This window comes from Phycodurus eques, chromosome 6 (assembly GCF_024500275.1).
Source record: "Phycodurus eques isolate BA_2022a chromosome 6, UOR_Pequ_1.1, whole genome shotgun sequence".
Classification (NCBI taxonomy): domain Eukaryota; kingdom Metazoa; phylum Chordata; class Actinopteri; order Syngnathiformes; family Syngnathidae; genus Phycodurus; species Phycodurus eques.
In genome coordinates this window covers 4,905,397-4,927,348 of record NC_084530.1, presented here as the reverse complement: position 1 = coordinate 4,927,348, position 21,952 = coordinate 4,905,397, and the positions used below count along the sequence as shown (strand labels likewise).

The 21,952-nt window shown below is 42.0% G+C and overlaps 1 protein-coding gene across 1 annotated transcript in view; it reads right to left on the bottom strand.

Moving 5' to 3' along the window:
- Nucleotides 1-21,952, bottom strand: part of LOC133403963 (sodium/potassium/calcium exchanger 3-like) — a 72,749-nt gene that overhangs the window by 28,709 nt on the left and 22,088 nt on the right. The gene's annotated exons all lie outside the window — the stretch shown is intronic.

Sequence of the window (21,952 nt, the reverse complement as noted above, 5' to 3'; positions counted from 1 at the left end):
TTAGTGCCTAATAATTTGGGGGGAAAACTAGCTTCACAAAAAAAAAAAAACCTTCGCCGTCTCTCGCTCTGTTTGCATTAAACGATCACATTTTCAATTTTAGCCCAGCAACACACGATGTCCTATTTCCCTTTTCGTTCGCCTATTTTTCTTTCTTTCCCCATTATTCGTGTTTCTTTTTTGTAGTTAGACGCCTCTGTGTGTCTCCCTGTAGATCCATCGTAGATTTCATGAAATATTCTATAATATTCCACTCCGTGTTGTTTTGAGTTTAACAATGAGACCTCTATAATCTAGAATTTCGATTTCCTTAGTGTAGCAACCTTCAGATTATGAGACTGATAAGAGGATTTCTGTCACTTTTTCTAAATTTTACACATAAAAAAGAGACGTGGTGCCCTTTCGAGACAAAATTTGTTTGATTCTAACAAAAGTATATCGAACTAAACTGGAAGTGAACACAGGCGTTCGCCTTCGACAAAATTATTTGTTAAATAAATTACGTACGTATGTATCAGTTTGAACATGAAATAGGCTGTCTTTGCAGTGTATTCAATTGGATAGAGGTTGAAAATTATTTGCAAATCATTGTATTCTGTTTTTATTTACCTTTTACACAACATCCCAACTTCACTGGAATTGGGGTTTGTAATTAGTCTCATCCTATAATTTTCAAGTTGTTTTAAGTTTCAAGCAAGTCCCAGGTTACCGTGGCAAAAATCAAGCAACTAAAGTCGACTCCTCACCAAATTTCTGTCATGTCAAGTCATTAGTTGGCTTAAGCAAGTCATGTGAAGTAATACAATCTTGCTCGGTCACAACATGTTGCAGTTGCAAACTTTCTTCACTGATCATAACGCAAAAAAAGTATTTTTATCCATCAATTCCCTATATTGCTTATCCTGTAGAGTCACGGGTGTGCTAGAGCCTATCCCAGCTGACTGGGAGCGAGGCAGTTACACCCTGGACTGGACGCCAGCCAATTGCAGGGCACGTCTAGTCAAATATAGACAAACAAGCATTTATGCTGACATTCCCAGTTGAAGACAATTTAGAGTCCTCAATTAACCAACCATGAATGTTTTTAGAATGTGGGAGGGAAACGGAGACAAAACCCACGCAAGCTAGGGGAGAACATGAAAACTTCACACAGGAAAGCCAGAGCCCAGAAACAAACCTACGACCTCTGAATTATGAGGTGGTCATGCTAACCAGTCCGCCACCATTCCACTCCAAAAAATTATATTTACACCTTATTAAAGTTAAAAGAACAACTGAAAAGATTGCACTGCATCATTTAAAGTTACATTTCAAAAACTAACTGAACAAAATGTACTGTGAACTTTGTGATATAGTGAAAGCTAGTCACAACTGCTACTAAGATTCTGAGAAATGTCTTACATTTCTGCATAAATCGGTCATAAAATGTGTTCTGATGATAATCACAAGAATAAACAGTCTGCTTCAACTAATAGCACACAAACAATTATTTGCTTTCATATTTTTATTGAAAATAACGAGGAACATTTGAGTGAACCTACGCATTCTCCAAGAGCGAATCAGAGTCAGGTCTGTGCCAACTTGGAGTCCAATCACACACCAGTTTAGAATTGACTCCTGTCAAAAAGCATTGCCTGATGTATACCGTTCCTTGCTCAAAAGAGCACTCAGGTCTAGGACTAAGAATTGTTTAATAATAATAATAATTATTATTATTATCATAATGCATTACACTTATATAGCGCTTTTCTAGACACTCGAAAGACGCTTACAATCGCACACATTTACTTGTATAAAACTGTCGTTCATCAAGTTTTGGATGTTCATCAGTCCACGGTTAGACATATTTTCTATAAGCGGAGGAAGTTCAGCACTGTTGCTTCTCTTCCAAGCAGTAAAGATGACTGTAAGAGCACAGTGCAGAATGCTCAAAAAGGTTAAAAAAAAAAACAACACAAAACAAAACCACTAGAGTGTCAGCTGAAGACTTACAGAAATCACTAGCACATGCCAACATCTCTGTTGACAAATTTACCAAACGTCAAACATTAAACAATAATGGGGTTCATGGGAGAACACCAAGGAGGAAGCCCTTGCTGCCTAAAAAAAACATTGCTGCACGTTTGAAGTTAGCTAAAAGCACTTGGATATTCCACAGTACTACTAACAAAATATTCTGTGGATAGATGAAACTAAAATGTAATTGTTTGAGAGGAACATACAATGCCATGTATGGAAGATAAATGGCAGGGAAAACTAACATCAAAACTTTAACCTAACTGTTCAACTTCAGCTCGGCAGAGGGCAGCACTTGTTTTGATTTTTAAACGTTTAACTAATATAAGAGAGGGCAACAATATACGGTGGCAAATACAAACCCAACCACAATCCCAGAATATATTGCACATGCAAAAACATGGTGGCTACCATGTATCAAATTACAGTGTAAACAAAAACTAATTTTATAATTTAAAAGAATAATTTACTGCGATTGGCTGGCAACCAGTTCAGGGTGTACCCCGCCTCCTGCCCGATGATAGCTGGGATAGGCTCCAGCACGCCCGCGACCCCCGTGAGGAGAAGCGGCTCAGAAAATGGATGGATGGATGAAGAATAATTTATAAATATGTAACACTGTATTTCAAAAGTAGAGGTCAGTGGTTGTATTTTAAGACATAGTTGTAATTATAGTCGGGGTTCCCTTTAAGGTTTTCCTCTATAGTGAGTACATGGAAGAGTCTCCAAAAGGACTCCACATTTGCACATCTGCCTGGCAACTCAGCTAGTCTCCGGGAAACTCCAGGGAACATTACCTTTGGGGAGACGTCTCCGCAACCAGCGGAGACTCCATCACCATTAGACAGCTAACAAATCTCCAGGCCAGTGAAATATGGATCTTAGATGTCATAGTCAAACCTTGCATATTGCCGTCCTCTTTTTCCCAATCACATCAAAATAATAATCCCTGAATCCAAGTGAAGCTAAATCTCAGTTCACGAACGTCCCTGTTAACGAACAAATCGGTTTACCAATAAATATTTCAGACAAATATTGCTTTGTTTCATGCACTACGCTTCAGTTCACGAACAGTCACAGAATCCATGCGGAATGCTCAGTTGTGCTTTTTCTCACACAGCGGCACTGCCATTCACGATCCAGAATTTGTTCTTGACTGAAGGGACAAAATCTAGTAAAATCGTCACACGACAAGGATGAAATTTACATTTTCATATTTTACCTTGAATACACAACATTTCCTCAAATCAGATACACTTTGACAGATAGTTGTCATGTGTGTGTGTGTGTGTGTGTGTGCGTGTGTGCCAGGTTTTGTCTTCCTCTCTCGTTTCTCACACACCTGCTCCTGTGAGCATCTTCACCACCTGTGCCTTGTTCATACCTAATTACCAATTGTATTTAACCTCGTGTCTCATGTCCACTCGTTGCCAGTTCGTTGTACCTTGTCGTCACGTTCCAGCATTCCTTGTCACAGACTCACAGTAAGACTTTGACCCTGTTCCGATTATCGACCTTGCCTCTTTGCCTCATGTTCTTGGATACTGTTGCCCTTCTTGGATTGCCTGCCCGTGTACCGACCTATGCCCGTCTATTAAACCTCTCTTTTTGGAAACTGTCCATTTGTTTTGGAGTCTTGCATTTTTGGGTCCTAGCCTCTGTTCCGTTCATGACAGAAGGAACTGGCCATAACATGGACCCAGCAGACTCAGACCCGGTGCGCAAAGCCCTTCAAGCGCAGGGTCAACGCCTCTCGAAGCAGGATGAGCAGCTTGCTGCCCTCCACCTTCATCTAGAGGGACTGTCAAGGCATCAGGACAATATGATGAGACAGGTGGCCTCACAGTTTGAACTTCTTATGAAAATTATCCAAGAAAAGGAACCAGTTGGCACCACACCCAATACCGCCACGGTATTTCCATGTGAAACAGTCAACATGCAGCCACCTGCCACCTCCGCTGCTGTCTGCCCACAGCTCTCTCGACCGGAGAGGTTCTCGGGAAATTCTGGGAACATTAAGCCGTTCATCACGCAGTGCGAACTCCACTTTGAGCTCCAGGCAGCTGCCTTCCCCACCGAGCGGGCAAAGATCGCTTTCGTCATTTCCCACCTGACTGGTCGTGCGGAGGCGTGGGCTACTGCTGAATGGAGCCGCAATTCCGCCACGTGTCATTCATGGGCTTTTTTCGTAAAGACTATGGAGCAAATTTTTCAATTTTCCACTCCTGATCGTGAGGCAGCTCGCTCCCTTGTCACCTTACGACAAGGTATGCGCAGGGTGTCAGATTACGCGATTGAGTTTCGCATTCTTACAGTTGTTGACAGGTTCTCTAAAATGGTACACTTCATTGCACTTCCAAAACTCCCCTCAGCTAAAGACACTGCCGAGCTGATGATTAATCAGGTTTTTAAGTTCCATGGTTTCCCCAAGAATGTGGTGTCTGATAGGGGTCCCCAATTCATTTCGCAATTTTGGAAGGAGTTTTGCAATCTCATAGGTGCTACCGTCAGTCTGTGATCTGGGTTTCATCCTGAAACCAACGGCCAAACCGAGAGGCTGAACCAGGACCTGGAGACGGGGCTCCGATGTCTCTCTTCACAGGATCCGCGATCCTGGTCTCAGAAATTGGTTTGGGTCGAATTCTCCCACAATTCCCTCCCCTCTGCATCCACTGGTCTATCGCCTTTTCACGTTGTGCATGGTTACCAACCATCTCTGTTTCCTGCCATAGCCCCTGAGTCCACAGTTCCAGCGGCATTAACCTTGGTGAGACGCTGCAGGAGGACCTGGGAGCGAGCCCGACAGATGCTGCTGCGCCAGGGACGGTCCTACAAAGCCGCTGCTGACCGTCGGAGGACACCGGCCCCGAACTACAAAGTGGGTCAGCGAGTTTGGCTCTCGACCAAACATATTCCACTCCGGGTGGAGTCCAAGAAGCTCGCTCCCAGGTTCGTTGGGCCCTTCCCCATCACAAAGATCATCAACCCTGTCACCGTGAAGCTGAGGCTCCCAAGGTCGATGCGGGTCCACCCTGCTTTTCATGTCAGCCTACTCAAACCAGCCCGGGAGTCCCCTCTGGTCCCGCCTTCCAGGCCCCCTCCTCCCCCCCGGTTTGTGGATGGGGACCCTGTCTTCGCTGTGAAGCGGCTGTTGTCGTCTCGTCGGAGGGGGAGGGGGTTTCAATATCTGGTGGACTGGGAGGGCTATGGGCCTGAGGAACGTTCATGGGTACCGTCTGCGTTTATCATGGATGATTCGCTCATTCGGGACTTCCACGTTGCGCATCCAGGGGCCCCAGGGCCGTCTGGGGCCGGCCGTTAAGGGGGGGGTACTGTCATGTGTGTGTGTGTGTGTGTGTGTGTGTGTGTGTGCGTGTGTGCCAGGTTTTGTCTTCCTCTCTCGTTTCTCACACACCTGCTCCTGTGAGCATCTTCACCACCTGTGCCTCGTTCATACCTAATTACCAATTGTATTTAACCTCGTGTCTCATTCCCACTCGTTGCCAGTTCGTTGTACCTTGTCGTCACGTTCCAGCATTCCTTGTCACAGACTCACAGTAAGACTTTGACCCTGTTCCGATTATCGACCTTGCCTCTTTGCCTCATGTTCTTGGATACTGTTGCCCTTCTTGGATTGCCTGCCCGTGTACCGACCTATGCCCGTCTATTAAACCTCTCTTTTTGGAAACTGTCCATTTGTTTTGGAGTCTTGCATTTTTGGGTCCTAGCCTCTGTTCCGTTCATGACAGATAGTATTTTCATTCTTTTATCCATCATGACCTCTTGGTATTTTTTGAAACTTTTGGGAGGAAATTTTAGAAATGTATTTTTGATTTTAGCTTCGTACAGTGTATAGTCTATAAAAATGTAATGACAACGTCCTTGAGAAAATACGTATCCTTACAATTGTAGACAACTTTTTCACTGATTCTTCCACTTTCCTATTTAAACACTGCTGAGCTATTTTTGCTAACAAGAATCTTACTATGTTCAAGTGGCTACAGCCCTCCTCTTCACTTGTTTCCACTGCTACAATATTTTAAGCAATTAATTCAATGCCCCCTCCCTGTAAAAAGACCACAGAGGTTACAAAGCAGATGGGCTGCTCAGAGTCACAGCTGGGTGTAATTAATAGTTACAGTCACAAGCTGGTATTGATTAGCTCAGTCCCAACGAAGCCAAAATGCTGGGCTAGTGGATGATGGGGAAAACGTGTTTTCATGGCAGGTTTTAAGGTACATATTCACATAAGGGTATGGGACCACTGACTTCCAGTGAAGGCAACAACCTAGAAAGAACTGACAAAAAGTGATGACTCATGAAAGGCAAGTGACACTGACTGTGTCTTAAATTCTTCAAAGAGTCTGCAGGGGGAAAAGAAATGTTGCTAATTACTGCTCCAAGTCCATGTACCCATGAGAGGTAAGTAGGCTACACGTGCAACTGGAATACATAACAACACACCCACAAGAAACCCGCTGAACCTTCATATAAACAAGGTGTTTTCTACACATCAACAACTAAAAGGTCCCGTTTCACAAAACCTAGTTCTAAATAAGAAACACATGTTCACCATGTACAGTACATTGCTGTGTACAGTAGATACAGAAATATGTTTGAATTCAACAGTTCATGAATAATTTTAATGGTAGCCATATTTAGCAGAGAGAGACAGAATATTAAAAAGAAAATCAAGAAAATCACATTAAACAAAAGATTCTAATTATTTTGCAATTCATTGAGGGAAATAAATATTTGACCCCGATCAAAACATTACTTGGCACCATGTTTGATCACCATGTTTGCACACATCTCTGGAGGAATTCCTCTTCCTTGAAACACGGCGAGACAAATTGATTCCAAACAGCTTGATTTTGTTCACATCTCTCCCAATCATTCTCTGAATCATTCAGTTGTTCATTGGCAAACTTCGGAGGGGCCTGTACATGTGGCTTCTTGAGCAGGATGACCTGACAGCCCTGCAGCATTTTAATCCATTACGGTATAGTGTGTTATCAATGTTTTTCTTGGTGACTGTGGTCCCAGCTGCCTTGAGATCATTAACAAACTCCTCCACTGTAGTTCTGGGCTGATGCCTAACCTTTCTCGTGGTCATTTATAACCTACAAGGCGAAATCTTGCGAGGAGCCCCAGACTGAGGGAGATTGACATTCATTCGTTTCATTTATGTTTATTCCATTTTCTCACTTTTTTTTTTTTTTTTTTTTTTTTGTCCTGTTCGGCTGTTAGGTCAAGCAGAATGGAGGATCTGTATCCCTTCATGCCGGAACAGTTTTACTATGTCACAGTGGAGTTTTTAAGCGCGGCCTGTGGGGCGGTGTGGTGGGGCGGGGGTGGTTGGCTGGGTGGGTGGCATTGGGTCCTTGCGGCACCCACCGGGTGGACAGTTGTCAGGGCACCTCGGTGGGGCCGGCCGACCGCCCTGGGTCCCTGGGTGTGTGACGTGTCCCGTCCATCGGGCTGCTCTCGGATGGACCCCTGTCCCCGATTCCGCCCCTCGATTGATTGGGTGGGGTCCTCAGCTTCCGGGGTGTGGACACAGCAATTACAGGACACTTCTGTCAGTCTTTGTGCATGTAAAATGGTGTCAATTCATTTATTCCATTTTCTAATTATTGCACTAACAGTGGTCTCCTTTTCACCAAGCCTCTTGCCAGTGGTCTTGTAGCCCACTCCACCCTTGTGCAGGTCTACAATCTTGCCCCTGATGTCCTTAGAAAGTCCTTTGGTCTTGCCCATGATGGAGAGGTTGGCGTCTAATTGATTGATTCTGTGGAAAGGTGTCTTTATAAATATAACAAATTGAGATACAACGGCTGAAATAACACGCCAGCATTTTTCTCACTAAATATATTTACAAAGGTGCTATTGACATGAACATTTCTCCAGATGTTGGGAACAACCCAAGTAACTCATACATACAAAGAAAGTAGAAAAAATAAGATCAGAAATTAAGTTGTGTGTAATAATGTGAAACGACACAGGGAAAAAGTGTTGAACACGCCAACTGGAATTTTTTTAATACTTTGTACAAAAGCCTTTGTTTGCAATGACGGCTTCAAGACGCCTCCTCTATGGAGAAACACGTCGCATGCACTGCTCTGGTGTGATTTTGGCCCATTCCTCCACACAAGCAGCCTTCAAATCTTGAAGGTTCCATGGGCTACTTTTATGGACCTTGAGTTTCAATTATTTCCATAGATTTTCGATTGGATTCAAGTCAGGTAACTCGGTTGGACATTCTAGCAGCTTTATATATATTTTTTTCTTTGAAACCAATTGAGAGTTCCAAAGATCATTATCCTGCTGAAATGTCCACCCTCGTTTCAATTTCATCATCCTCGTAGATGGTAGCAGATTTTTTTCAAGAATGCCTTGGTACATTTGCCCATTCATACTTCCTTCAATAATGTGAAGTTGACCAGTACCATTTGTTGAAAAGCAGATCCACGCCATCATGTTCCCACCTCCGAACTTCATTGTTGGTGTGGTGTTTTGAGGGTGATGTGCTGTGCCACTTCACCATCAAACGTGGTATGCATTATGGCATTCAAACAGTTCAATTTTGCTCTCATCAGACCAGATGATATTCTCCCAATATTTAACTGCCTTGTCCAAATGTTTTTCAGCAAACGTTAAATGAGCATTGACATGCTTTTTTTTCAGCAATGGGGTCTTGCGTGGTGAGCGTGCATAAAGGACATGGCGACGGAGTACATTACTCACCATTTTCCCTGTGATAACAGTACCTGCTAATTCCAGGTCTTTTTGAAGCTATCCACGGGTGGCCCTTGGCTCCTGGACAACTCTTCTGATTATTGTTTGCACTCCTCTGTCAGAAATCTTGCAAGGACAACCTGATCGAGGCAAATCCATGATGGTATGATTGGCTTTGGCCCCAACCGTGCTCACTGGAGCATTCAGAAGCTGATATATGCACATGTAACCAATGCTATCATTATGTTTTGCAACAATTATTTTGCGATGGTCTTGAGACAGCTCTCTGCTCTTACCCATCATGAGATGTGTCTTGATTCATACCTTGGAAATGAGACCTTTTTGTAGGCCATCAATTAGGACTCATCCAGCTGATATTCATTTGCATTGACAAGTGGCTGAATTGCTGTTTGATTATTGATAGATTTTAGGTGTTGTCTTGGCTTTCCATGCCTTTTTGCACCTCTCTTTCTTCATGTGTTCAATACATTTCACATTACTACACACAATTTCTGATCATATTTGTTCTACTTTGTTTGTATGCATGGATTACTTGGGTTGTTCCCAACATCAGGTGAACATTTCATGTCAATAGCACATTTGGAAATGTATTTAGTGAGAAAAATTGTGACATGTTAAATACTTATTTCAGCCGCTGTAGGTGTCTTTCATACAGCTAACGAGTTTAGATAAGGAGTACTTTCTTAAAGTGAGAGGACTAGTGTGTGGGAGCGAGAATTCTTTATTGTTTTGGTAGGGGATTAAATACTTATTTCACTCAATGAAGTGAAAATACGGCGGCCGACTGGTTACCTCATCTGCCTCACCGTTCTGAGGACCTGAGTTCAAATCTGGCCTCGCCTGTGTGGAGTTTGCATGTTCTCCCCGTGCCTGCGTGGGTTTTCTCCGGGTACTGTGGTTTCCTCCCACATCCCAAAAACATCTGTGGTAGGTTGATTGAAGACTCTAAATTGCCCGTAAGTGTGAATGTGAGTGTGAATGGTTGTTTGTTTGTATGTGCCTTGCGATTGGCTGGCAACCAGTTCAGGGTGTACCCCGCCTCTTTGACGTGTGTGTCAGTGTCATTGGTGTACCGGGAATTCGTGCACTGACAAAGGTTCTGTGTTGTTTGGAACACAATAAGAGATTGAAATGCATTTTTTTTTTTTTTACAAATTAATTTGCAATTAATTAATCACGATTAATTAATGTGTCTCACCCTAGTTTTTTTTTCTTTTTACAAAAGTAAGACGAGTCTTTATGTTCTTTGAGGTCACCAGTGGGTTTTGCCTTGGAACTCTGGGTAATTTTTCCCAGTCTCTTCCTTATTGTTGAGTCACGAATAATGATCTTAACTGAGGCAGGAGGGCCCAGCAGTTGTTTTGATGTCGTCCTGGGTTCCTTTGTGCCCTTCTGAAAAAGTAATCGCTGTGCTGTTGGGGCAATTTTTGTAGACTGGCCACTCCAGGACGGTTCACCATTGTTCCATGTTTTCTCAGTTTGTGGATAATGGCTCTCACTGTAGTTCACTGCAGTGCTAAAGCTTTAGAAATGGCTTTGTTACCCTTTCCAGACTGACGGATGTCAATTACTTCATTTCTCATCTGTTCTTGACTTTCTTTGGATCATGGCATTTTGTTGCAACTTTTTGAGATCTTTTGGCTGACTTTACATTTTCAGACAGGTTCAAATTAAAGGATTTCTTGATTGAACGGGTCTGGAAGTAATTAGGCTTGGGTGTGATCAGTGAAATTGAACTCAACTTCCCCCCAAAAAATAATCCATCTCCAATTGCCTTAGTCTCTGTTGTTCCTCGCTACATCACAGTCAGTACATGCAGTAATCAACAATGAGGACTTAGCTTGCTGTGGAATACATTTTGCCTCAGTCTGCTTGACTCTGTCGCTTGCCTGACAGCATCATCTCTTGCCAGTCTAATTTGCCAGGGAATTTTGAAGGAGCCACTGCTTGGCACCAAGGGGCTCTGACTGGAAATGCAGCATGACTTAAGTTTGACTTGTTTTCCCAGTCCTAGTGCTCTGTGGCACATTTGCTTTGCCTTTCTGCTCTGCTGAACATGTTCAGAAATAAAAACTCGTCAGGCAAGCTGATGTATTCTACCATTTGGGTCTTATCTCCGCTTCCTCACCCGATCTTCCTCAAAGCCTTCACTGCTGCATTATAACTGCAGTGCAAGGATAGCAACACTGCCAGGTAGCTCACTGACAAGGTGACTTCAGGACACAAACTTGAAGCACATCACTGTACACACTATCAGTGCCACAGGTACTGTAGTCCCTTTTATTTTCTGTCATACTGCTATGCAGGACTCAAAGTTAACTTTTTATATTTTTTGCTTGTCCGTGGCAAACTTGAGCTTGCCCTGTTCGGTCAAGTGCACTCAAATGTTCAGTATATCACGGTATTAATCTCACGGTACACTCACGGTATTGTGGAAAAGCTCACGATTTTGCAGGAAAGTTAACGGTACAGGTGGGGCAAAGAGGTGCAGGAATACTAAAAAAGCTCTCTTTTTCTTGTTCGCAGTCCTTCTCAATAGGTTTTAGTAGTTTCTGTCCGTTTCCCCATAGGATTTTGTGAAAAAGACATCTTCACATCAGATATTACCGTGCCCTTCTATCCCTGTCCATCCAATGTTTACATTCGTGTACAGTACCTCCAAAACGCTATTATTACTGCAGCAATAATCATGCCATTCTCACAACAACAAAACTGTCCATTGAGAAATTGTCTGTTCACTAATTTAACAGAATTTAGTGTCATATTTTTATTAGTAGCATATTAGCTATAACTTTAAAAAATGCTGCTGTTCTACCCAACATTACAAATTACTGCCTACTAATAGTGATTTATTTGCTTGAGTCCAAATAGGCAAGGATACTCTTAAAGGCAACACGAGTTTAGAAACAGCCAAGTAACAATAAAAAAAATAATTATAGAACTCCTACATAGTTTCTTTTCCTTCTAGCTGCAGATGCGAAAGCGAGCATAAATGACAGAAAGCCACACAATTCCCACAATGTAATGTGTTTTTTTTTAATATATAATTAACGTCCTTATTGTTAATTTAAATGTTGTCGTTTCTGTGTATGTATACCTTATTTACAGTAGCTGTCACATTTATTGTTGATTTATGTTGTACTGTTTTTTTTTTTGTTTTGTTTTGTTTTTTCAATTAAACCATTACTTTAGGTAGTGTGTGAAAGAATGACCTGTTGGTCAGTTCCTCTACCAGACTGTGCCCAACAGTGCGTTAACTGTTAATTGATGATAAAAACTATCTCCACATTAGCAATAAAGGTGTGTGATGCTTCCACTTAATAATTATTAAGACCTTCAACTAATCATATTGTTCTGTAGTAAAACAGTAAATTGCACGTATAGCTATAGAAAGAGAAAGCTACAAAGTGTTGGTTTCTCAGTGCTTTGGTCAAAGTAGCAAGTATCTTCAAGTCAATGGGTTCAAGTCCAAGTGAAGTCACGAATGATTGATGCTCAAGACCAAGTCGAGTTGCAAGTCTTTTAACATATTGTCAAGTCGAGTCTAAAGTAATCAAATTCATGACTCAAATCTGACTCAAGTCATGAAAAGAATTGCCTTCAGGATGATATGAAATTTACAGGTTATAATCACTTTGGAATGTGTGGATGTGTAGTTATCACATCCGCCTCACAGTTCTGAGGTTGGGGTATCAAATCCATGCTACTGAGTTTCGGTCTAGTGTTTGCATGTTCTCCTCCCCGTGCTTCTGTGGCGTTTCTCCGGGTTCCTCACACACATGAATGTTAAGTCTCTAAATTGTCCTTAGATGTAAACGCAATTGTTTGTCTATATGTGTCCTGCAATTGGCTGGCGACTAGTCCTGGGTGTACCCCACCTCTCACTCGAAGTCAGATGGGATAGGCTCCAACTTACCCACGAGTTGATGGCATTCCTTTTGAAGTCTATCAAATAACCACTGTGGAAAGAAAATACCTACCGACTTCAGAATATGGTATTACAAGCTAAATGGATCGATTGATTCTTTTAGCCTTTTTTTAAATTATTATCTCATGTATTTACTGAATTTTTCTGGCATTGCAGCATAATTCTAATTCTTAATGTTAAAAGGTACACCTTTTAAAAATCTATTACATGCATTTGTATTACTCTAAACACAGGACTGCTTTCTGAACTCATGGAAAACAAGTATTTTCTAAAAACATTTGACACAGTATTCCGCTTATTCAATGTGGTTATACCTTTTGACAATACTTTTATACTTTTTACTTTAGTAATGTTTAAATAGGTAAACTTTTATATATAGTTTTAAAATATGTTATTTAACTTTAGGACTTTTTAAAACATGTTTAACCACACAGATGTTTGCTACAAATTCGAACTACTAAGAAGCAGTTAAACACAACTTTAACATAGACCTCTAAAATACTATGATGGGGGGGGGGGCACGTTGGGCGACTGGTTAGAGCATCTACCTCACAGTTCTAAGGACCCGGGTTCAAATCTGGCCTTGCCTGTGTGGAGTTTGCATCTTCTCCCCATGCCTGCGTGGGTTTTCTCGTGGTACTCCAGTTTCCTCCCACATCCCAAAAACATGCATGGTGGGTTCATTGAAGACTCTAAATTGTCCGTCGGTGTGAATGTGGGTGTGAATGGTTGTTTGTTTATATGTGCCCTACGACTGGCTGGCGACCAGTTCAGGGTGTACCCCGCCTCTTGCCCAGAGTCAACTGAGATAGGCTCCAGCACGCCCGTGACCCTAGTACTACCCTTTCCCGCTCACTCACTAGTGAGGATAGGCGGTTCGGAAAATGAATGAATGAATATGATGGAGGTGAAAGTAGACACTTGCTTCTCATCCAACACTTCTCAGCCTTGACGGTACGGTTGGGCATCGAGAAACGAGAACCGATTGGAACCGAGACTAACATTCCGGTTCTCCAGGAACCGTTCAAACTTAAAAAATTCTGTTCCCAGTTTGGATGCCTAGTCCTCCAGCCGCGAAGAAGAAGTGGCATAAAACAACAAAGAAGAACACGAACGATGACGGGCTTGCGTCTTAACTTTGTTAAAATTAATGACCAGTCGCCTCATTGCAACACTTGGAATAAGATTACATTGTGCAAAGGAGGCTTTCACGATGTGTAACGTCTGACGCGCTCCTAGCCTCAGCCAACACCGTGCGGAGCTTCAGTGACGTCAACTCTCAGTCAATTGGGTGAGGAAACAATAAAACACGTCTATGCCAACATTGAGACAGGTAACAAGGTAAACGGTTGCCTTCACTTTTGCACTGATGGTTTTTAGTGTTTATTCAAATTTGGTCTTTCACGATTGCACTATGTCAGGGTAATGCCATAAAATCTTGCCATATTTTGGTCAGACAGTGGCAACACTACACGACGTGTATTGCGATACCGCCGTATCCCGTCTTTTACGATCACTGGGCTTTATCTTGTCAAATCAAACACTGCTGGGAGGCCTGACAAGAAAACGTGTCACCTTTCACCGCAACCAGATACAACCGTTATCATGGCAACAATAGGTTATTGTCAAACAATTGATTGTCGCGGGAATATTGGGGGGAAAAAAGAACAAAAAGGAAAACAAACATGCTCGGGAGAGTTGTGGGCTGTCCATTCAAGAAGGGATTGAGGTATGTTCACCTACTTTTCATACACTCTCAAGCAGGGAACAAAACGTTATGTAGCCTAGCAAGCCAGCACTAGCACTAAGGTTTGTATGTAAACATGCCAACGCTCTGTCGTATCATGCTCTAAAGCTTCGGTAAACTGGTTTGTGCGCGTGAAATTTTTTGAAAACGGCTACCAAGTGTGTTGAGACACGGGAGGCGATGCGCAGGTCGACCTTAATGTGCGCTGTTGGACAGTTGTCGTTGATATGTAACACTACACAGAAGACATTACAAAAAAAATCAAACATACTAGACTTTTCATTTTGATGCCGTAGGGCCAAATCGTTGGTCGTGTATTATGTCACAATACAATAAGTTTTGTCGTTCCCAACAAACTATATCGGGCCCGATCTGAGAAATTGCCCGCGATAGAAAATAAATATCAGGGCTACAATCCTATAGTCTGATCTAGGCATAACATTATCTACATCACCTCAAAGTCCTAGTATTATCCTAACGTTACTACCAACTTACTGGTTGTACTACGCTTTCCCGCTCACTCTGTCAAGCAGCTTCCTTGTCAAAACCCTGCGACCCTGGCTGCTTCTCTCGCTGCTGCTTCTGCTGTCTTCACCTTCAACCTGCTGTTTCTGGAGTATTGCTGTCTCAGTGGATGTGGAGGCTACAGCATCCCCTTCAGCTATTATGTCTGTGATCTTAGCACATATACTGTAAAATTATTCAATCTCTTCGGAAGCAACTTCACTGCACCCCTTTACTTTCACTGGATACTTCATGTTGCCACTCTTTCAACACACACACTGAACACTGTGAAACTAGTGGGAGTTTCAGGGGACAGCGCAGGCAAGGGGTGGGCTCGCTTCCAGACTATATTCTCATCAGTTCAGTCCACTGGCTACAGTGAGTAAAGAAAGTATTCAGACCCCCTTAAAATTGTCACTCTTTGTTATAATGCAGCCATTTGCTAAAATCATTTAAGTTCATCTCCTCATTAATGTACACACAGCACACCATATTGACAGAAAAAAAACATAATTGTTGAAATTTTTGCAGATTAATTAAAAAAGACAAATTGAAATATCACACAGCCATAAGTATTCAGACCCTTTGCTGTGACACTCATATATTTAACTCGGGTGCTGTCCATTTCTTGTGATCATCCTAGGGATGGTTTTACATCTTCATTGGAGTCCAGCTGTGTTTGATTATACTGATTGGAATTTATTAGGAAAGCCACACACCTGTCTATATAAGACCTTACAGCTCACAGTGCATGTAAGAACAAATGAGAATCATGAGGTCAAAGGAACTGCCTGAAGAGCTCAGAGACATAATTGTGGCAAGGCACAGATCTGGCCAAGGTTACAAAAAATAATTCAGTTGCACTTAAGGTTCCTAAGAGCACAGTGGCCTCCATAATCCTTAAATGGAAGATGTTTGGGACGACCAGAACCCTTCTTGGAGTTGGCCGACAGGCCAAACTGAGAAATCGGGGGAGAAGAGCCTTGGTGAGAGAGGTAAAGAAGAACCCAAAGATCACTATGGCTCAGCTCCAGCGATGCAGTCGGGAGATGGGAGAAAGTTCTAGAAAGTCAACCATCACTGCAGCCCTCCACCAGTTGGGGCTTTATGGCAGAGTGGGCCGACTGAAGCCTCTCCTCAGTACAAGACACATAAAAGCCTGCATGGAGTTTGCTAAAAAAACAAACACCTAAAGGACTCCAAGATTATGAGAAATAAGATTCTCTGGTCTGATGAGACCAAGGTAGAACTGTTTAGCCTTAATCCTAAGTGGTATGTGTGGAGAAAACCAGGCACTGCTCATCACCTGTCCAATAGTCCCAACAGTGACGCATGGTGGTGGCAGCATCATGCTGTGGGGGTGTTTTTTAGCTGCAGGGACAGGAAGACTGGTTGCAATCGAAGGAAAGATGAATCCGGCCAAGTAAAGGGATATCTTGGACGAAAACCTTCTCCAGAGTGCTCAGGACCTCAGACTGGGCCGAAGGTTCACCTTCCAACAAGACAATGACCCGAAGCACACAGCTAAAATAACAAAGGAGTGGCTTCAGAACAATTCCATGACTGTTCTTGAATGGCCCAGCCAGAGCCCTGACTTAACCCCAATTGAGCATCTCTGGAGAGACCTGAAAATGGCTGCCCACCAACGTTCTCCATCCATCCTGACAGAACTGGAGAGGATCTGCAAGGAGGAATGGCAGAGGATCCCCAAATCCAGGTGTGAAAAACTTGTTGCATCATTCCCCAAAAGACTCATGGCTGTATTAGCTCAAAAGGGTGCTTCTACTAAATACTGAGCAAAGGGTCTGAATACTTATGGCACTGGGATATTTCCATTTTTCTTTTTTAGTAAATATGCAAATATTTCAACAATTCCATTTTATTTCTGTCAATATGGGGTGCTGTGTGTTCATTAATGAGGGGGAAATGAACTTAAATGATTTTAGCAAATGGCTGCAATACAACAAAGACTGAAAAATGTAAGGGGGTCTGAATACTTTGCGTAACCACTGTATATTGAAGATGGACCAATGGAAGGCCCCTCTTATTTGTGGGATGGTCTTGTCTACATTTATTTGCATATTCTCCTCACAGAAAGCGCAAAATGAACATTGTGGCAAATTTGCCTCTTTGGCAGACACAATCATGGGTCGTGCGGTTTGTAGCTCAGCTTCCACGTCTGTTTGCATGAGCTGGCATGAGTTTGTACTCGTTTTTGCATGCACAAAAGTTTAGTAAATCAGCCAGTTGGTATTTTCTTTGAAATGCTGCTTTCTTTTTGCTGGCGGTCTTGCTGTCAGTGATGCTATTTTGCTCGATAATATGGTGTCCTTTTGGCTGTGTACTTTAAACAAAAAAGCTATGCGTATTGCAGTGGCTTGTCCAATGAATATGAAAATGAGAATTAACAGAAGCACCACATTTTGTTCTCCTACTCTTAACTGTTTTCAACATCACTTTTTTCAACATCTGTGATGAATTCATCTCTTTGAAGTTGGGACCTGGACGTCTTACATAACACCAGGCAAGGCTTCATAGAGTATGTTTTGATGAGAGGCCGAGGAGAAGATGCGTCAAAATAAACTCGTATAGTATATGGCTGAGCAGGAGAGAGACACTGCATGCATGCAAACTCATGCCCCGCTCCATTCTCACTGATGATATAATACTTTTGGGTGGTTGTTAAATTGAGCAAGCGTTGAAAGGTGGATTTGATACGGGCATTGTGAAATGATTATGGGGTTAACTGTTTGTGATTATTTGTGACGGAGGCCTATGTGCGTGTGTGTGTGTGCCTGTATGTGTGTGAGTGTGTGTGTGAGTGACAGAGAGAGAGAGAGAGAGAGGGTAACAAATATATAAATGACTAGCTCTTTAATTTAGCCCTCAGGTGTCAAAGTCAAGGAAACATTCATCAAGGGACTGTGCTTCGAATGGGGCATGACAGCCGGCTGCAGGTTCGGAATGAAAATGCTCATGCTAAGTTGTTTTTTATTTTCTGTTCTTTAAGCGGAGAAAAAAACTATTGACTCATCTTTGATCCGTCAATTGCAACACCCCCACAAAGCAATACATCTAATACATGTACAGGGTCCTTTTTGAGTGGACCCAAATTGTGGTGGCCCTATCAGAACTGGTCCTGGCCCCACATATTCATGATATAATATGTTAGGCTTTCGTGATTATTTCGCATATAGCGTCTTTAAACTGTATTATTTAAGCCCCTTCAAGAAATTATTATTATTATTTTATATATATATATATATAGTAATGTGCATGGATATCGTAAAATATTGGCTGGTTGGTGGAAGGCTGTTTAAGGGAATTTTTTTGTGTTTGTGTATGTGTGTGTGTGCGTTATGATTTTGATTTACTTTTAATTATTATTTTGTATATTGGTGATTATCTGGGCGCCACGACTGGTTAGAGCGTCTGCCTCACAGTTCTGAGGACTGGGGTTCAATCCCCGGCCCAGACTGTGTGGAGTTTGCATGTTCTCCCCATGCCTGCGTGGGTTTTCTCCGGGCACTCCGGTTTCCCCACATCCCAAAAACATGCGTGGTAGGTTAATTGACAACTCTAAATTGCCCGTAGGTGTGAATGTGAGTGTGAATGGTTGTTTGTTTGTATGTGCCCTGCGATTGGCTGGCAACCAGTTCAGGGTGTACCCCGCCTCAGGGTGTACCCCGCCTCCTGCCCGATGATAGGCTCCAGCATGAGCGCGACTCTCGTGAGGAGAAGCGGCTCAGAAAATGGATGGATGGATGAAAGATTATTGCAGGTCCTGGATCAGTAATTATGCTTAACTGACTGTGTCATTGGCATCCGTTGGACAAAAAAATGCTGGCAGATTTTATCCAACGGAAGAAAGTCCTTCGATTGCCAGACTACTCAAATCCCTTCACTCGTTATTTACATGATCTCGTGTTGACACAGACACGGGCTTTCAGGGGAAAGGAAAAGTATCTAGCTGGAGCTTTAATTCAACCCAAATTTTTGTAAAGTGTTTAGAGCAGGGGTGTCAAACTCATTTTTGTCACGGGCCACATTGTAGCCATGACTTGCCTCGACGGGCCACTACGACTGTGAACCCATATAAATGAAAGGTTACCTCATAGACTGTAATTGCATACAGTATACACAACACATTATAACCAGTTCTGAAATAAGGACCATATAAAAACATGTTTTTCAACTATTACATTTCTTTTCAAAGGGGGATTGATAACAAAAAAATGCTTGCAAATATCTCAATGGTATTACACCAGAACACAATTACCAATTTTGATTTGCTTTCGCGGGCCACATAAAAAAATGGGATGACCAGTTTGACACCTGTGGTCCATTTTTTATGTTAGTATTTACATTTAGTAATGTTTTGATTATCAGTCTCAAAGATAATGTTAATATACAAATGTTATATTAGTATAATGCTGATAATAGATAATGGGTCGGCCATATTGTTGCTATACTGATCCATCCATCCATTTTCTGAGCCGCTTCTCCTCACTCGAGTCACGGGTGTGCTGGAGCCTATCCCAGCTATCATCGGGCAGGAGGCGGGGTACACCCTGAACTGGTTGCCAGCCAATCGCAGGGCACATACAAACGAACAACCATTCGCACTCACATTCACACCTGCGGGCAATTTAGAGTCTCCAATTAATGCATGTTTTTGGGATGTGGGAGGAAACCGGAGTGCCCGGAGAAAACCCACGCAGGCACGGGGAGAACATGCAAACTCCACACAGTCGGGGCCGGGGATGGAACCCGGGTCCTCAGAACTGTGAGGCTGACGCTCTAACCAGTCGTCCACCGTGCCACTGCTATACTGATAATGTATATAATTAAATAATGATCAATGCGCTTACAAAATACTGTAGATATGGTAGACGTTAAAGTAAGAATTGAAGTAAGTGGTGGTAGCACAATTGACTAAAATTATTTTAAGAATTTTATTACAATTCTTCGAAAGCTTTTCTCTGACAACAGCTTTCTGACAGATTTCAATTTGACTTCAGAACACATGATAGCTACCACCTGCAAATAAATCCTGGAAAGTCAATTATATTAGGTCAAGGATATATGAGGAGGTATGTATCCCTTTTTGAGATTTTCTTTGCAGGCACTCCATTGGACCGGATCCATCCAGGTCTACCAAAGCCAGATCTGCCGATGGGCATACAAATCGTTCAGGTATTGCACATTATCGACTAATCAATTTCAGGAAACAGGCTTCTCAGGGTGGTGTTTGTACTCTCTTGAACCAAACCTGTTGCACATACATTCCTGAAAATGCTGGTGATACAGGCGTCATATCCAGTATTTACTATTTCACTATTCAGTCTCTGATGAATGTTTTCCTGACCGATTCCCTCAATCCGAATGTTTGGATGAAAACAAGGACTTAAATGATGACCATGATGCATATTCCTCAGTCTAACTTTGATGCATGACTGATTTACAACCCGATTATGAAGGATTTTCTTCAACCTGAGGTGTGAATTTCTGGATGACAGTAGAGTTGTTTTGTTAAGACATATTATGGTGTTATGTTAGTTTTATTAACTTTTAATGTTTTTAATTACTTAGTGTTGAGCAATATTTAGTTTGATTAACTTTTAATGTTTTGATTACTTAGTGTTAATGTACTTAGGATGTAATAATGTTTAGTAATTTTCCTTTTCTATGTGATTAATAGTAGATTGTGTGATATGATCAAAAGAGGGGAGCTGAGTTGGAAAATGTATGTTTCATATCTACCAAATATTACTTCTATTAGTTTATACAACCTTCACATGCTTTATTGTTCCATGTTGTGACTACTAGCTGTTTTCCGGCCATGCTGTGCGTCCAAGTTGTTCCCAGCCATGTTGTGACTACTAGCTGTTTTTCGATTAAGATAAGATAAGTTGAGTAGCAGCTGGACAAAGATAACTGTTTACTTTCCTTCTCTGTCTCTCTCACCTCAATATAACAAAGGTGTTTTTGTCTGGGCTTCAGTAAGGGGTGACAACTCGTAAGACTTGTACCTTTTCCTCTCTTTGCAAAGACCTTTCTTTTTTCCTTGTAATAAAAACCCACAAAGACAAGATTGCTTCCTTACTTATTCTGTCAGAAAAAGATGTGCCAAAACATGAGTATTGTACATAGAGCAGAGTGTGAGCGGCATGGTTACGGCGTTAACTCTGAGGAGTACAAAACACAAGCCTTTGGAGTCTGGAACATGCTATTTTTGGTACAGGAATATATATATATTTTTTTTTTGTCAAGCCGTTGACCTTTGGTAACAGATTTGGAACTAGGATGCACACTAATTCCTCGCGGATCACTGTACGTCAACAATGTTACCATGACCAAGCACACCGGCATGGTAAGTGTGAAACTTTCAAACATTTTCAAGCTCTTTTTATATTTATTTATAATAACGTTGTACTGTACTGTGCATTTTAGACCATGAACAAAACCTACAAAACAATAATTTTGTACTGTACAGTAATATGGGTGCATATGGCCTCAAAAAAAAAAAAGTGATTCAATGTAACAGACAATCGGCTATGTCTGACGTCCCCCATTAGTCCGTTCTATTGAGGTTCCCCTGTATTTAAAAACTGTACCTGCGATACACTCTAGAGTTTAGTTTTGACGTGATTTTAAGTTGGGGGGGGGGGGGGGGGGGTTACCTCTCCCACGTGAGTACTAACATGTGAGCCAACTTGCACAATATAATGAATACTCGTCATCTGTCGGGATGATACATTCACTTCTGGTTCCAGAATAATAATAAAAAAAGTGTTAACATGCAACAAGATGCAGAGGGGGGATAAACATAAAATAGGTCTAATAACATTCACATTATTAACTATTTAGGGGATTAGTGAACTAACTGACATTAAACAGCATTTTAACATCTTTACAACGATGTTGGCATGCTGGGAAATACTCTGATAGCAACCCGCCATGTTTTGATGACGACATCCCCATGTAGCGTCGGTAAA